This window comes from Chrysochloris asiatica, unplaced genomic scaffold (assembly GCF_000296735.1).
Source record: "Chrysochloris asiatica unplaced genomic scaffold, ChrAsi1.0 scaffold00038, whole genome shotgun sequence".
Lineage (NCBI taxonomy): Eukaryota > Metazoa > Chordata > Mammalia > Afrosoricida > Chrysochloridae > Chrysochloris > Chrysochloris asiatica.
The window spans coordinates 2,449,327-2,465,296 of record NW_006408556.1 but is presented as its reverse complement, the minus strand read 5'-3'; the positions used below and the strand labels follow the sequence as shown (position 1 = coordinate 2,465,296).

Here is a 15,970-nt window from a genome sequence, read left to right as displayed (position 1 = left end):
AATATAGCCTGCCCAGCCTTCTGCAACACAGCTGCTGGGGGGCGGGATAATTGTGGCCAGGGTGAAGGCAACACTGAGGGGCAGGGGGCGGGAGAGCGGCTGGGGTAGCTATGGTGCTCAATAAACCATTATTGTTGTTAAGTGCCATCGAGTTGGTTCCGACTCATAGAGACCCTGCATAGGGTTTCTGAGGAGTGGCTGGTGAGTTTGAACCCCTGACCTTGTGGTTCAAACCGACCTTGCAGTCCCGGACTCCCAATAAACCATGGCCCTTGTTATTTTCAGTTTAATTCATCCATCCATCTATTCATTCATTCACTTAGTCTAAAGAGAATTATCTTTCATGTTGTTAAAATTTACACTGACTCTCACTTATGGGCACCTAATACTGGACCGGGTGCTGTGCGTACATTGCTTCTCTCCCTCTTCATGACTATCTTTTAAATAAGGCTGCTGCTGCTAGTCCACATGGTACCTTTGAGTGAACCAGAACAAAGAGCCCATCTTTTGGGTGGTCACCGTCTTGAGATAGGATGTGCCATACCACTTCTAAGCAAGCCCATTGCAGCCCAAATCAGGCTCCCTATGACCCCTCTCTCTAAGGAGCTCTGGTAGTACAATGGTTATGAATTGGGCTGCTAACCTAACGGTCATCAGTTCGAAACTACCAGCTGTTCTGCAGGAGAAAGATGAGGCTTTTTGCTGCCGTAAAGATTTACAGCCTCAGAAACCCTGTACAGGGTCACTGTGAGTCAGAACCAACTCCACGGTACATTACCACCATGACTCCTCTCTAGTTGTTGCCAAGTTGATTCCCACTCATTATGACCCCCTGTATGCAGAATAGAATTGTTCAACAGGGTTTTTCTAGGTTGTGACCTTTTGGAAGCAGATCACCAGACCTGGCTTCTGGGTGGGTTTGAACTGCCAACCTTTTGGCTGGTAGTTGAGTATTTACCCCACTCAGAGGTGGCCCCTCTATTGTGAGCAGTCTGTATACCAAACCTGACAGCCTTGCTTTTAGGTCAGGAACTGAGGACCTTGGCTAGGATGACCCAGCTATAAGGACAGAATCTGATTTGAACCTACGCAGGTTGTTCCCAAGGACACGGCCTCTCTAGGAGTAACTTGAGTTCCCTGCAAGCCCAGAGCAGTGCACACTTGGCTGGGCAGAGCCTCTGAGCAGCGGGAGCTTTCAGGGCCTCAGCTTAAGTCTCTATAAAATGCATTGTACTGAGGTCTCCTATGGCCACGGGGTGCACTCCTCAAGGGCAGGTCACCATCTTGTTCAGTCATTTGCGTATTCATAGGGCTGGGAATGGAGCAGGATCTCAGTCAGTGTTAGTGGAATAAAAGAAGGCAGGAATGAATGAATGAACGATCTAAGCCCTTCCATCAAACACTTCAATCTGATTGGGTGAATAAGCCATGTATTTAGGGCCATTACATGTGACAGCAAAGAGAACACATGCTTTGTCAACCTTTATTCATTGAGCTCCAACCGTGGGTCAGGCGTGGTGCCAGACACTGGACTAAGGATGCTGAATCAGATGTGGTTCTTGCTTGGCATTGTCTGGGGTTCTACTGGAGGTGGGGCTTAAGCTTGTCTTGCAGGAAGAGGATAAGGGGAGAACAAACCACTGTGTGTGTGAGCATGTGTCTGAGTGTGTGTGTGTTCACAGTCATCCTCCTTACTGATCAGGGAATAAACCAGTAGAGAATGGGGTCAAATGATGAGGGGGGCTAAGGTCCTCCAGGTCTGGACACAGTCAAGCACAGGGTGGTACTTCACAGGCCATCTAGGAGGATCAGGGTCACTGACCAGCCTCTCCTCAGATCTCTGGCATTCTGCTGTGCACCCTTCTCGGGACAAGGACAGTCACACGTCAGAGCTCTAATTGAAGCCACTTCTGCAGTCTGGGACAAGATGCTCTTGCATCCTAAGAGGGCTGAGTGACTACAACTCACTCCCCCCTCTCCCCTCCCCCCACGTGTCTTTGACTCCAGTTCTCTCCTGGGCTTTTCTGTAGCCCCTCTGGAGGAGAGCTGGTGGTCCAGCTTCACCCTAGCTGAAGGATTGGTCCCAGCCTGTGTGCCAGGCCACCTGTTACACTTTGCAAAACCAGTGCTGGAGGGAGACTCTTAGACCAGGTCTTGGGTGTTCCCCTAACCTGGTGGGGTAGTAGGGGTGGGGATCAGTGCAAAGCCCCTGCCCCCCACAGGCTATGTGACCTGGGTCAAGTAGAGCCAACTCATTGAGCCTCAGTCCTCACCCCCCAAACCCAGGTTGAATACTTCAAACAAGAGCAGTGGGGTGTAAAAACGAATGGGGCATAGATGGGATGTGTGAGACGTGACCCTGCCGGGTGGGGGTTCTAATGACGCAATGGAGGCAGGGAGTAGCGCTTCAGTTTGTATGCCTAAACTTTGGGGTACTTCTCAGACTCGGTTCCCTGACCTTCGACCTCTGGGGTCAGGAGGGGGTTCCCGCCAGTCTTCTGGGTCCGTACACTGGCACTCGCAGAAAGGGGAGAACAGAGCTTCCGGAAGAGGGCGCAGGTGGGGCATGGTGGGAAGGGGTGCAGACGACGGGGTTGCGGAGTAATATGTGTGTGTGTATGGCAGCAGGAGCGTCGGGAATCCTGGCCTCCGGGGTGGAGGTGCGGGTTGAGGGGTGGGCTCCCAGGTGCTCTCGCTTTAAAAGGCTGGTGGCAGCGCCGCGCCCTCGGTCCGCACTTACAGCGCAAAGTTGCCGGGCAGGGCTATTGCTTCCCCCGGTGCAGCCGCGGCTGTGGGCGTGAGGGCCGAGCGGAAGCGGCCCCCTCACCCCCCGGCGCTCCCTGGTGCTCCAGCCTCCACCCGCAGCCTCCCCTCGCCGCTCTTCCTCGCTCACCCCGTTTCTCGCTCCCTCCCTTGCTCGCTCTCCAGCGCGCTCTCTCGCTCGCTCTCATTTTTTCCTGGTTGCTGCTGCCGCTGCCGCGGCGCCACTGGGCGCCCTCACCTCGGCCGGCTGTGCTCGCTGGTCGGTTCCCGCTCGGCTCCCTTCCCAGCCCTGAAGCCCTCGCCGAATCCGGCTCACCGGAGCCGCCTCGCCCGCTCTCTCCGGCTCAGACGCCGGGCTCCGCAGCGGCCGGAGTGGGGCTTGCCGCCGCTTTTCAGATTGGTTGCTCGCTCTCGCCAGAGCAGCTGGGAGCAGCAGCCGAACGCCGCGCGCTTGGCGGCGGCTCCGGCCGGGTGGCCGCCAGCTCATTCCTACTGCGTTCGGGACTCCGGGCGGCTCCGCACCCCGCTCGGTCCGCAGCGTCAGCGCCGCTTGTCGCGGCCCGGGCTCTAGGCACCGCGAGAACCGGGTCTCCTGGCCACCGGCCCCCGCCTCCCTGGGGCCAGGCGGGCGCGCAGCGGACTCCTCGCCGCGGCTCAGACCTCGCCAGCGCGCGGTGAGTTGTGGTCCGCGGGGAACGGCAAAGGGGACCATGCCCTCCGGCCTCTGGGGCGCGGGCTGCGGCGGAGACAGTGGGGGTCGGGGAGATGGCTTCTGGCGAGCTCTCGTACTCGGGGTTGCCCGGAGAAGGGCCGGCAGACCGCAGCCCTCGGGGCCGGAGGGTGCAGAATCAGGCTAGAGGGTCTCCCCTCGGGGAAAGGACCAGTTCTCCGGGTACCCTGGTGGAGGGTATGGAGAGTGGCTCTTTTGAGGGCCTGAGAAAAAGTGCCTCTCTAAATGGGGTTCTTTCAGGTTCCATCGAATACAGGGTCGTGTTAGCCCCCCAGTGGGGGCGAAGGCATTAACGTTCCCCCTTGGCGGAAGGTAGGGCAGGCAGGGGCGCGGGGCACTATTTGCGCCCCTTTTCTGTCGTTTCTTGGTCGGGGGCAGCGCCAGCCCCGCGCGCATCGGCTCCTTTCCCGGGCGCCGCGTCCCGCTTCCGTGCTCTACCTAGCTCTGGTTTAGCCACCAGCCGGAGCCAAGCGCCTGTTTGCCCTCGGCCCCGGCGGGCTGGGGCGGAGCCCCAGGACCTGGAGTCTCTCCGGGACCTCAGGGTCTGGCTCTCTCTGGACACTCGGGACGGATTCTCCCAGGGACCCAGATGAACCTGCAGTTCTGCGCGGCCGCCGGGCGGGACGGGCCGCGTGTGTGTGTGTGTGTGTGTGTGTGTGTGTGTTCGCGCGCGCGCATGTGTGTTCGTGCGTGTGTTTGATGGGGGGGTGGTCCCCGCTCTGGGGTCGGGCTTCCCCGGCGCCCGCAGGCTGGAGGAGCCCCCTCCCCGCGCGGGGGCGGGGCCGGAGGTGGAGGCCGAGATTGCAAGAGGCGCCCCCACACCGGAGCGGGTTGAGGCTGTTTGTGCTGAGATGGGGCGACTGTGGCGGCGGCAGGGAGTACTGAGGCCCGAGAGTGAGAGCGCCCCCTGCCCCCAGGCCACGAGTGACACCCCTGCCCTCAGACTTTCTGTCCTTTTTTTTTTTTTTTTGGGAGGTGACTTGCTCCCCTCCCCCGTTACCACCCCTGCTCCTGGCGCGGGAGAAAGCTGGCTTTGCGGGACACTGAATGAGCTGGCTTGCCTGGCTGGCCTGTCCGAAGCCACGTGTCCATTGGAACAGTGGTTAGTCTGCCCCCTGTCAGTCTGGCCGAAAGCCAGCGCTGCGGGAGTGGGGTGGGGTGGAAGTGTGTGTTGTGTGGTGGGTAACCCCATCATAGTCCCGCCCCTGTTCATTTTGGAATGAGAATGGGGACTCAGGACGGACAGGACAGGACAGCCAACGTTCTAACGATCTCCAAACTGGGCAACCAGCCCTACTGTCTGCTCAGTCTCGGACCCTGGTGGAAGGAAAAAATGGTTTAATTCCCTGCTCCCCCTAGGATGTCCCCTGGGCGGCTCCACTTTCCCTCTGGATGTTCGTGGTTCTGGACCCGAGGCCCTGAGTCTGCTCCTTCAGCTCCTCAGAGAAGGTCTCAGGGCTTAGATATTGGGAACACGTTCGTGAGGAGGTGAGGGCTTGCAAGACCTTTTTCCTGAGGACCTTCCCAACGAAGTGGCAGAAGGAGTTTCCACAGAAGAGTCCAGAACTCCCGGGTGTGGTCACCCATGAGACAGGAGACAAGCCCTGGGTACTAGTGAGGAGGACTTGTGAAGAGGTCCTGGCTAGGGCAAAGTACGGGGTCACAACTCTTGTCCCTTCTTCCTCAGCCAGAGGTGTAGGGTGGGGCGTAGTTGAGAATGGTGCCCTGTACCTGCCAGCTTGTAAAGTAGATGACGGCTCTCTTCACCTCCCCCTCACTTTATCCCTTTAACCACAAGCTTTCCTCTACCTGTCAACCCTTTTACCTCTCTCAGGGACAAAAATACCCCCCCAAGTCATCCGCCTCAGAGGTCTTAGTCACTTCAGCGGCCACCCCTTCAGGGCATTTGCATTTAAGAAAGAACCAGAGAGAAATGGCAATACTTTACAAACGGTGGGTTTCCAGGCACTCTTAGGAGAGGGGTGTCTTGGAGGGGTGTGCACCATCACTTAGAACAGGTCCTGAGCAGGTGGAGGGGGAGGCAGGAGCATGTCAGTAGTTGAGTTGCTTTCTCGGCATCAGTGGCCTGGCGTAGGCCGCTCCTCCCTCCTCTCTCCCCTCCTTCCTCCTCCCCCCTTCTTTCTGTTTGAGGCGTGATGTCTCCAGGAGGGAGCGCCTAGCACAGCGGCAGGCAGCCCGAGGTAGGGAGCGAGTGTGCCAGCGCGTGAGTGAGCAGTATGCTAACCAGGAGGGTTGAGGGGCCGGGGCCCTGGTCTGGGAGATCTCTGCAGCTCCCACCCTCTTCTTGCAGGTTCCCCAGTCCAACCTCCAGGATGCTCTGCCACCCGATGCAGGGGGACAGCTGGCAGGAAAAGACAAGACCAGGACCCACTGGCTTCTGAGCTTTATAATTACAGCTGATAGACACATCCTCTCCCCCAAGACAAGTCTGCAGCCGGCAGCCTCTAATTACCACCCATCCCAAGACATCTGCCCACCCCTGCTGTCCTCCTCTGCTTGGCCTAGAACTCAACTTTCCAGTGGGCAGGCCCCACTGGCAGCCTGGGCAGCTGGCCTGCCAGCTGCTGGCGCAAAGGTTATCTCACTTCTGCAGAGTGGCACTCGCCTTTGCTGCCCCAAGAAGGCATTGGGGGAGCTTGCATCTGGGCCCTAGCCCAGCTTACTGTGGTTGGCGGATGAGCTGGAACTGTCCAAGCCAGCTTGAAGGAGGTGGCCGAGGGGCTTTCCCTACTGGGTAGATGCCAGTCTTTTCTCCCTCCCACCCGACCTGGTGTCAGCTCCTGGAAAGAGCTGGAAGGACTTGTTTTTGTGTCAACTCTGCCCTAGTTAGCTGGGGACTATCAAAAATTAATTTTGAGACTTCCTGCCTCTGGCCCTTGCAGAGCTCTGGCTGCCTTTCCCTAAGTCCTAGGAGCGCTGCTCTATTTCTCTCCTCTCTCTCCCTTCTGTTGTCTCTCAGCCTCTCTCTGTCCTCGCCCTCTGCCTCTCTCCCCTTCTCTCAGCCGATGCCTCCCAGCCAAATCAGAGACTTCTTTTAGCTTCTTGTTCTCAAACGGCTTCCTTTTCTCCACCAGTCCCAGCATCACAAGCTCTGGAGGTTTCTGTCTCCATTTCCCCCACTACACCCTCTCCTCCCTTCCCCTCTCTTCTCCTTTCTGAGAATATATAAAGGGAACCTGCTTAGAAAAGATGAAGTTGGCTAGCAACCTGCCCACCTTTCATCCCTGGCCCACCTTTCATCCTTGACCAGCCCACAGGCCTGAAAGAAGCTGTTCTGGCCTGTTCATGTTTCTCTTGGCTTCTTGAAAATACGAGCACCACAAGGGTAGTAAAAATCACCCCTTAAATTAAAACTGATGACTGCCGTCGAAATGTTTTATTATTAACCTCACCGTTTAGCAATCTCGTGGCAGCAGTGAGGCATAAATATATGTGTACACACGTATATTAAATAAATTGGGAACGCAGTACATAATGACATTATCTGGACCCCATTCAATTAAGGTGGATATTATCTGTGGTAATTGGGAAATGCTAGCCCAGAATGACAGCCCAGACCATTTCTGGGCCAGGCCACACTGATGAGCAGGCAGTGATGTCCGGTTCAGCTTCCAGGTTCTCCTGGAGAAGGCACTGTTCACCCGTCGATGGTAATGATTGTGAGGTTCAGGGGACCTCATCTGGCTGAGCGTACCTGACTGGTCTCAGGACTAGGAGGTATGGTTCCCACCCCACCCTCATGATCAACCATTCCAGCTACACCCTCTGCTCCTCTTTGGGAAAGAAACCAGCCCCTGAATTTGTTTTCTTGTAGGAGTTATAACTTCTAGTAAAGACGCTGTCATTGCTTTTGTTGTTAAGTGCCATCAAGTTGGTTCCGGCTCATAGTGACATTGTATAAGATTTCCGAGGAGCAGCTGGTGGGTTTAAACTGCTGACCTTGTGGTTCAAAGTCCAGTGCTGATCCTACAATGCCTCACAGTCATTGCTACTGGGTTGCATTTAAGTTTAGGGAAATAAAGTTTGGGAATGTAACCTGGATTTGTAAGCTTCTGGTGGAACTGGCTTCTCAGGTGTCACTGCCCATCTTTGTGCCTGTTCTGGGTGGGCCTGGGAATAGAAGTGTCACTCACACTATGGCTACGTTTATGGCTGCACCAGATGGTACGGAGTGGATGTTGACTGGGCTGAGGGAGTGGGCCCCATAGTTCCAGGGCAGCCTGGGGCTGGGGGAGCTCTGTTTTAAGCAGAGGGAGACAGGAAGAAGGAGGAGAGAGGAAGACGCAGCATTTGTAGTGAAATTCACAATAGGAACAGCTGCAGACAAAGACTTTGGCCCACTTGGATCTTTTGCTGGAAAGCAGCATGGAGGTGGCGCACGGGGATGGTGTTGAAATGAGGGAGAGGAGTTGGAATGGGAAGAAGAAGCCTAGGGGTCTCCTAGGAGGTGGGGCAAGGTGGTTGGAAAACTGTGCAGACATGAACTTGGTGAGCTGACTCAGGAAGTGAAGGGAGGTTGGGCTGGGCATTTTTTAGAGCTGATGAAATGTGCTTGCCTACCCCTCCAACTGGTGTGAGCTCTTGTGGCCTTAGTTGTCCTCTGGGTCACTGTCTCTGTGTTTGCAGATCTCCAGTGGTTTCTCACTTCTCCCATGTACAGTGGGGGCAGCCCATAAGGTCCTATGTGATCTTTTGCTTGGCATTCTCTTTGATCTCATCTTCTGGGTTCTCCCTTCCCACTGGTCTCCTGGCTGGCCCTTGAGCAGTGAATGCTAAGCACATGCCCACCTCAGCAACACCCTTTGCATTTGCTGTTCTGTCTGTCTGGGATGCTTTTCTTCTGAATAGCCACATGATTCACACCTTTACCTTTTAAAACCTCTGCTTAAATATCACCTCCTCCAAGAAGCCTTCCCTGACCTCCCTTCTTCTCTGGGCCACTCCCTATCTCCTTGACTCCCTGAAGTCATGTATTTACTGCCTCTCTTGTGTGCCCCCCCCAATGGAGCCCTGGTGATCCAGTGACTAAAGTGCTCAAACTGTTAACCAAAAGGTCATCTCGGTTTGAAGTCACCAGCAGCTGCTGGTATGTGCTGGTATGCTTCTATTGAGATTGATAGAAACCGGTCTTTGAGGCAGTTCTACTCTGTGGAATGCACTGGATGGCCATGGGTTTGTATCCTCCCCACTGGGATGTCAGTTCCATAGAGCAGACCCTGTGTCTGGTTCACTCCCAGTGTTTGCCCCTAGCGCCTAGAGCAGGGCCTGGTGCTCAGCAGACATTGCCGAATGGCTGGTCAGGTTCGTGTTGTGAGAATTTAATTTAAGGTGGTGGTGGCCCTTCAACGAGCTTCTGGCTCCTTGGGCTGGGAACATTGCTGCAGACCCCCTTTCCTGGGCTCTACCTTGATGGAGGTGGCCGCTGTGCTGGTTCTGGGCAGAGATGGACTTTGGCCATTTGTTGTGCATTTTCTGTGCTCTGAGCCTTGGACTGGGCACAGTGGTTACAGAGAAGAGGACAGTCCTTCCATGTAGCCCTTACTGTGCTCTGAGGACCTTCAGTGTCAAGTAATAATGCAGGAAGCGTCTTGAGAATTTGTGGGATTAACTCTGGTGGAGGGAGATAAGCATGGAAGGCTTCCTGGAGGCAGCAGAATCTGGCTTCTTGTAGGGTGAGCTTCAAAAGAGGGGCTTGAAGGGAATCACAGGGTGGGGAAAGACAGGGGGTGGGGGGTCATTAATTTCCAAGGGCATTAAACTATAGAAATACTTCCTTCCTCCCTCCTTTGTTTTCACTCCTCCTCTCTCCTTTTTTCTTTCCTTCTACACATTCTCTCTCTCTCTCTTTTTTTGCCCCCCTATACATTTTTTAAGGAGCTCTGGTAGCATAGTGGTTAAGAGTTGGACTGCTGACCTCAAGGTCAGCAGTTTGAAACTACCAGCTGTTGCCCGGGAGAAAGATAAGGCTTTCTGTTCCCTTAAAAGATTTACAGTCTCAGAGACCATCTATAGGGTCCCTATGACTTGAAACGGACTCCACAGCACATAACCATCACCAACCACCGCATTTTTCCAGTACCCATACCATACCTGGAACAGAACCAGTTACCTCTGATTCAGGTCCTTGTTGTTTTGCCAGAATGAGGAGGGCTGGCTTGTGAAGTACGCTTTAGGGATTATGAACTTGGGAGAATTCTAGATCCAGACTGGTCTGGTCCCCCAAGTGCCCATTGGGTGATTGCCAGAGAGCAGGGCTGCCCTGTAGTTGGAATGAGCCTTTGGCAGGTAGGTTGAAGCTTCCAAGATGTCTCCTCATACACCGATTCCTATTTTGTCTGCCTGAAACTATGCCTACCATTAGAATCATTCCTGTGGATTAAAGAATTGTCTGAAGAAGAGCTCTTTTAATACAGAAATAGAGTACCTGGAAATAGAGGACATATATGCTCATGTATTCATTCAGCAAACATGGGTGGAGCATTGTATGTCAGGCACTGTGCTTGGTTGGGGAGATAGAGCTAATGATGTGAACATAGCTCAATTCCTTCAAGTTGTGGGCCATGTGAGAAGATGTGTTGGTAGAATTTGAGGGCGGGCGTCAGACTGCAAAGTCATTTGAACTGCAAGGTCGGTGGTTCAGGCTCACCAGCAGCTCCTTGGAAACCCTATACAGGGTCGCTGTGGGTTGGAATCAACTGGATGGCACTTAACAACAACAACAATTTCTCATCCAGGAGTTCTTTTCCATGTTGAATAGTGCTGAAGAATAAACTCTGGAACACAAGGTCGGTTTGAACCCTAAGGTGGCTGTTCAAATTCACCAGCCACTCCACGGAAAGCCCTGTGAGTTGGAACCAGCTCACTGGCATTTACCAGCAACAATTAGTCATCCAGCTTTCTCTTAGGACTCTGCCTCCAGGTGACCTCCTGTTGCCTGGTCCTACTTCATCCTCTGATTACCAGCTAGTCTGTCTGTTGTTATGTCAGTTGGTCTCACTGAGGGTTTCCCTTGCCCCTGCTGGTCCTCGACTTCCCCAAACTCCTCTAGGGATTCATCTCTGACTTCTGTAACAAAAGCAGGTCAGACAATGTGCCAGAATCTGGTTTAAAAAAACAACAAAAATTCTATTTTTGTTGTTGGAAACATACCGGGTCACTAATTTCTACATGTACATTTAGTGACACGGGTTACAGTCTTTGAGTTCTGCAATCATTCTCATGTTCTTTTTCTGAGGTGTTTCTCCCCCTTTAAGATAAACTTACTGCCCCCTTAGTTTCTTATCCCATCTTTCGAATTACTGTTGTCATCTTGATCCTAAATTGATAGATCTTAAAGGAGTTCAACTCTCAAGGCAGACATTCTTTACTAGTTAAACTAAACTGTTGTTTAGTTTTGAGAGGATGTCAGGACATTTTTAGTTTAAAGATTGTCTGGGGAGAATAGTTGCAGGGGTTCAACCAGTCTCCATGGCTTCAGAAAACCTGGATTCCATGAGAATTTGAAATTTTATTCTGTATCCTTAAATTTTTTGTTAGTTAATTTTGTGTTCCTTTTTTTTAATATATAGCGTAGTGGTTACGAATCGGGCTGCGAACCTTAAGGTCAGCGGTTCGAAACTACCAGCCGCTCCGCGGGAGAAAGATGAGGCTTTCTACTCCCGTAAAGATTTACAACCTTGGAAACCCTGTACAGGGTCGCTATGGGTCGGAACCGACTCAACAGCACTTAACAACAACAACAACAACATATATTTTCCCAGGGGTAGGAGTAAGGAGTTACGGTCAGGATTATGGCAAGGTCTAGGGTAGGCCTGTGACTTTGTTTAGTATTAGGGTTATCATTAGATTTAGGGTTCGTGTTAGGATTAGGGATTGGGCTAAGGTTAGGAATTAAGCTTGGTCTAGTTTTAGGGTTACAGTTAGATTTTATTTGAAATCGACTTGATTTCTTCTTCATTTGGAAGTTCTGTAATTAGGTTATTCCCTCTTTTTATTATATGTTTTTTGGTTGTTGTTGCAAACTGGTTACCTCTTGGTCCCTATTTTCAATCTTATAGGTTTGGTTTACTTTGAATAATTCTGTATCTGAGTTGAGTTCTGGATGATATTGTTTATGTGCATTAATTTCAGGTTGTTGTCTTCTGTTGTTGGTTTTCTGTCCAAAAAACTCCCTTTAGTATTTTTTGTAAGGTTAGTGTGGCTTTTACAAAGTCTTTTGATGTCTGTTTATCTAGAAATGTTCTAATTTTGCCATCATATTTGGTGGGCAATTTTACTGGATACATGATTCTTAGCCGGCAATTATTTTCTTTCTGAGTTTTATATGTTATTGGCAAATTTTTGAAGACGATCACCAGACTTTTCTTTCTAGACTATTTTAATCTGGAAACACTGTTGAAGCCTGTTCCTCATGGATGACCCTACTGATATTTGAAATACCAGTGGGATAACATCACAGCACATGCAACACCACAGTATGACAAAATGACAGGAGTCATGGAAATGGACATCAAATTACAGGCTTCAGGGCTGGTATGATTGGGGTGGAACGAAGCTTCTGGTTATTTGTTCCCTGGGCTTAGGTTTTGTCCATTTGAGAGGAAATGGGCCTGTCTAGAAAACCATAGCTCTCCCCATGGAGGTATATTGTTTCCTGTTTTGGATTTGCTCCCACTGGACCACATCGTTGGTTTGAATCTCAAGGTCGGTGGTTCAAATTCACCAGCCACTCCTTGGAAACCCTGTACAGGGTCACTATGAGTCGGAACTGACTCGATGGCACTAAACAACGACAACAGCAACAACATAGGAAGAGTGGGGAGAGGCCTTTTGGAGGAATGGAGTTGCAGCCTCTTCTGGATTGAGATGTGGGCAATGAAGCATCTAAACAGCTCAGAGATTCAAAACATCATTCATAATTCTCTCAGTATTTTTGAGCACCTGGGATGGGCTGGGCCCAGCGTAAGCAAAGGTGAAGATAGAAGAAATAGGTGCTGGAAGGAAACATGAAAAACATGGTGAGCTGAGAGTATCAACCCTCCCAGTGGGCGGCCTGACTCCAGGAAGGCTTAGCACAAGGGCACTGGGGCAGCCCTAGGTGGGGAGGGCAGGGGCTGCTGGTGGGACTGCTGACGGCTTTTTCCCTTTCTGGGCCAGGCTCTCTTCCTGAGTCTCCAAGCCTCCCTGCTGCAGGAGCTGACCCACAGTACACCAGTTCTAATGATGGTCAGGCTCCTTCCATCTGACTCTGTCCTGTATCTTGGTGTTAGCTTTTGTTCTGTTTCCTTAGTCTTAAGGGAATAAAAGAAGCTCAGTAAAAAATAGTTTGGGGTTTTAGTAAATCATGGTAGTTTTCTTGAGATCTGGTGGTGTTTCTGTGGTTTGTTTTTTTCTGGCTCAGGCCCTGGTTGCGGAGGGAAGGATTTAAGGTGGGCATAAGAAAATCTGATTGAAAAGCTGGGAGTGGGTCTCTGAAGGATTCGGGGAGTCTTTCCTCCTAGGCTTGCAGGTAGCAGATAGCTTAGATGCTCTGAGCTGTGATAGTTGAGGAACCATTAATGAAAATATTTAATTCAGGTGTTCACTGAAGAGAACATTCTAGAAAACTGTATTGACCAATGATATAGCTGTATGGTTAGAGCTGCAAGGTCAGTGGTTCAAACTCACCAGCCTCTCCTTGGAAACCCTATACAGAGTGGCTATGGGTTGGAACATACTCAATGGCACTTAACAGCTTTATGGAGATGTCTGAACATTCTCCCTTGCACTTCTTATCCCAACCCCATCATGGTCTCCTTCCCTCCCTGTCTAGACTGCTCTTCCCCAAAGCCCCCAGATCAGAGGGCAGCCAGAGAGGGAAGGGAGGCAGGGCCAGAGGAGAAGAGGGAGAGCAGAGGCCCAGGCAGCCGAAAGGGGGAGAGAGTGAAGGGGAAGGGAGAAGGAAAAGATGGGAACAGAAAAGAAAAGGGAGCCAAGAGCCAGTTGGGGCTGATGAGCACTGGCTGGAGGCTGAGACTTCCTGGTGATATCACCTGGGGAAGAATGCCCCTCAGCAGTCCTAGGGGTGAACTCTCCTGGCAGTTTTGGAATTTGGTGGGGTGAATTATGTGGGCTGGGGAAAGAACTTTGAGGAGGGCTCCTAGACTCCTCTTCCTTGCCAGTCCACCTCCTGCCCCTGCAGAGGGAGGCAGGCCTGCTGGGAGGAAGGGAGGTTAGACCCCCTCTCTCTCCTTCCCTCCCACCTCACCCCCAGCTTGGTTCCTAGTGCCTCTGTTCACTCTCAGGGTATTTTTACTTCTCCCTTGTTCCTTTACAGGATCAAAGGAAGGGGGTGGGTTGCTCTTTGGAGAAGTTCTTTAGAGAAGCTCAGAAAAGGCAGGGCTGGGCTGGTAAGGCTGAAGGATGGGGTGGGGCCCCTGTGGCCAGTGACTGGGCCTCAGGTGGGGTCTGATCAGTTTGGACAGGGCTGGGTCCCTGGGGCTCTCCATTCTAGTCTTTAAGGTTTCTCCTCCAAGAGGTTTCCTTCTCCAGGGGGCCTGTGTGTGTGTGTGTGTGTGTGTATGTGTGTGCACGCCTGCTCATATGCACCTGCACTTGTGTGTTCTCGACACAGACATGCCAGGCCTCAGGCCTCAGGGGAAGCCAGTGTTTCGGCCTGTGAAGGTGAACAGGGCCAGACTGTCGGAAGCTGCAGTGCATAGGTATTCTAGCCTGAATCTGCCCTGCTGTATCCTCAAGCACACAGACCGTCTTGATGCCCAAGATTCCTTCATCTGAAATTCACGGAAACCAATCATGAACTCACAGGATGTTAGAACTAGTCCAACTCAGTGGAGAAGTTAAGGGCATAGGCAGTCTGTACAAACTATACACTTCTTGGGCTATATGTCACCCAGGTGTTCTGGGCCTCAGCTTCCTCATCTTTGAGATGGGGATAAAAATACCACCTCCCTCATAGGGAAGAGAGAATTACATGAGAATACTAAAGGAAAGCACTTAGAACAAGCTTAGAACAGTATGTTGTCATTTGCTCTGATGTCTCCAAGGGACAGGCACTGTTGGCATTTGGGCAGGACATTAGTTCAATGCACAAGATATTGAGCATCCCTGACCCCTCCCTAGATACAGGCTAGTAGGCGGTCCCCCTCCCCATCTTGTGACAAAAGACCTCCAGACTGCATTTTACTGCAAACTAACCGGCGCTGTAGGATAAGAACTGGACTGCTAACCACAAGGCTGGTGGTTCAAACCCATTTGGTGCTCCTTGGAAACCCTATATAGGATATCTATAAATCAGAACGGACTCAACGGCACTTAACAACAACATCCATTTTATAAGGAACCTGGTGGGGCAGTGGGTAAACATTGGACTGCTAACCAAAAAGTCAGAGGTTTGAACATTCATAGCCGTAAGATGAGGCAGTCTGCTTCAGTAAAGAAACTATGGAACATTTCTACAGTCCCCTTGAAGGCAGCAGGATCCATTTTACAGGTTCTGAGACTGAGGACTAGGGAGAGGCGTGTCTCACCTTAGCAAGTCAATGACAGCCTGTGAGGACTTCTCTTGACTTTCTGTACTGGCCATCAGGACTTAGTGCCCCATATCACCTCGCTCCCCACACCATCTGGGGGAAAAAAACAAAAACCAGTTTCCATCATTCTGATTCACACTCGTGGTGACCCCACATGTGTCAGAGTAGAACTGTGCTTCATAGGGTTAAAAATGGGCGGTTTTTCAGATATAGATCGTCAGGCTTTTCTTCCAAGCTGCCTCTGGGTGGACTCGAACCTCCAACCTTTGGATTAGCAGTTGAACAGACTAATTGTTTTGCATGACGGTCTGGGAAAGAGATCTGATGAAATCATTCACATGAAGTTGTAAGCAAGGAGAACAGGCCCTCACATATGTAGACCCTCCCCTTATATTTTAACATCTCTTAAAGGAGTCCTATGGTCTTCCTTATTCACTGTCCAACTTTCACCTGCATATGAGGTTATTGAAAACACCATGGCTTGGGTCAGGCGCACCTTAGTTCTCAAACTGACATCTTTGCTCTTAAACACTTTAAAGAGGTCTTTTGCAGTAGATTTGCCTAATGTAATACGTCGTTAGATTTCTTGACTGCTGCTTACATGAGTTTTTTTTTTTTTTTCTTCTATGTTTTATTGTGAATTATGTTACATGGGAGAACATTAGTTTTGCATTTATCCTATCGTATATATATTGTTTCACTGCCATGGTTACAATCCCCTCCATGCATCATCAACCAACCAAAGGGTATACCCTGCAAGCCTGCCCTCTGGTTGTCAGCATATAGCCCCTCTCCCTCTCTGGGTCTAAAGTCCCCAGCCACTCCATCTCTCCACGCCATCGTCTCTGCCTCCATGAGTTTTGATAGTTGATCCAAGAAGAATGAAGTCCTTGACAACTTCAATCTTTTCTCCATTGATAAGAAT

At 51.4% G+C, this 15,970-nt stretch overlaps 1 protein-coding gene across 1 annotated transcript in view; it reads left to right on the top strand.

Annotated features, from left to right (window-relative positions):
- Positions 1 to 2,452: 2,452 nt before the first annotated feature.
- GRM4 (glutamate receptor, metabotropic 4) overlaps positions 2,453 to 15,970 on the top strand; it is a 142,301-nt gene continuing 128,783 nt past the window's right edge. The window contains exon 1 of the mRNA XM_006860371.1: positions 2,453 to 2,502. The gene's annotated coding sequence lies outside the window, so the exon portion shown is untranslated. The remainder of the gene's footprint in view (positions 2,503 to 15,970) is intronic.